Genomic DNA, 1,918 nt, shown 5'->3' with positions numbered 1-1,918 from the left:
AGAAACCTCACGCATTAGAGCTGGACGCAGAGTCTCCCCGCTGGCATTAGCAAGGCCGGCTCGACACCAAAGAGGCAATGCAACTGTTTCCCCAAGGAATTTGGCTTGCGGAGCCTGTCCTGCAGTAGTTAACAGGTTGGCCGGCTCTCCTCCTCCTTCCGTCATCCGCACACCACCTACGCCATGGCATGGCATTTTTTGGATGCCAATAGGCTTCCCTTCCACTCTTGCCTGGCAGCAGTGAGCCAATCTAGCAGAGATTTACATCCGAGCGTAAAGCAGGGTCGCAATATCAAGATCAAAAAGCCTTCTGTACTCCCACTTCCCGCAGAAAAGTTCCTTTTTCCAAGCTCTGAACCTAACTTTGCAGATACTGCAGGAACACCAACCAAGGGTTTTGCACTTGTGGTGGGAGATAAGCTATGTGTAAAAACATGTGACATTTTGATAAGGGCTGCATTTACAACACTGTAACAGCGGCTCCAAACTTTGATATTGTGGAATTTCAAGTCCCAGAAGAAGCACCAGCCAGCTTGGCCAATATCTGGGGAGCTATTTGGAGAACCCAAAGTTTGGACGCGCTTGCTAGTGAACTGTGCAGTTGGACATCACTTGACCTCCAGGGTCAATCCGGAAGAATCCTGGGATTTGTAGTTGGTCCGGCACGCGTTTTGGCAGGTGAAGGCTAAGACCCTGTAAAACTACACATCCCAGGTGGGATGCAATAGGAGATGGAGCTACAGCCTTAGAAAAGAGCAGTGTCCAAACTTGCATTGTTTCGACAGCGTAGATGCACTCCATGACATCGTCCGCTTAGCGTTCATTGGCAGGAATTGATAAGAAAGCTGCCAACATCTCTGAAATCTGTGTTGTACGGTTGTGGCTTTTTGGGGGCTCCTTACTATAAAAATTAAAGTGTTAGGAAATGAATCTGTCTGCGTTGTAACAGGTTTCTTTTAGTACCCTGCCGTGTCTTGCTGTTCTCTGTAAGCGGGCAAAGCGGGCTCAGTCGGGTCCTCCATCTTTCTTAAAGGTCCTACATTTCAGGCTAAATTTTATATCCTACATACTGTCCTAGCTACGTTTGTCTAAATTTGTCCGATGGTTTGTCAGTTTTTATTTAAGCCGGGAATGATAGCAACCCTAGTGAGAGTTGGATGATGTAAGTGGCTTCTAAGAAAGAGGTCCGATGGTGAATGCCCCCAACAAAACGGCTGACCAAGTTTGTTATCCCTTATAAGTGCAGATCCATCAGCCACTGAATAGGAAGGGAAGGATCAGACAATTCCCAATGGGAGGGATTGCACCTATGGTGAAACTTTAAATGGCAATGAAGCCCGCTTCCTCCCTTATAGCGTTTACGAGCCGAAGGTGTGGTTCAAGGAAGATCGATTTAGTATTTAAAAAGGAGTAGTTTAAATAGGGAGGAACGGGCAAAACACACTGTTCGGATTGGTATTTTGTGAGAGATTGAGCCCTGGAAACCTGGGTTTTGTAGTTTTGGCGAGAGATTTTAATTGCAACTCATGGACATTGGCCTGTTACAGACTGCCAAAATCAAAGCTGGCTTGGGTCTCTTTGGAGGATGCTAGTTTAATAAATGATGCTGGGTCCTAAGATCCGGAGTTGCGCCAAACCCAACCTCCATTCCTAAGCACTGAAGAGCAGCTTTTGGTGCAGCTTCCGGATTCTTAGGATGCCATGCATCATTTAAACAGCATACCCAAAGAGATCTGAAGCAGCTTTATTTTGGCAGTCTCTAACAGGCCTTGTTTCTTGGGTTGGAAAGATCCAAAGAAGGGCCTGAATCCAGTCCATCCCCTTTTCCGTCTGCCATCAAGCAACCACCCCATTGACAGATGGCACCAGCCTCTGCATAAAGACATCCAGAGAAGGAGACTCCGAGAGGAGGTGGGGT

This window comes from Sceloporus undulatus, chromosome 11 (assembly GCF_019175285.1).
Source record: "Sceloporus undulatus isolate JIND9_A2432 ecotype Alabama chromosome 11, SceUnd_v1.1, whole genome shotgun sequence".
Lineage (NCBI taxonomy): Eukaryota > Metazoa > Chordata > Lepidosauria > Squamata > Phrynosomatidae > Sceloporus > Sceloporus undulatus.
The sequence above is the reverse complement of the archived record's forward strand: the minus strand, read 5'-3'. Positions refer to the sequence as shown.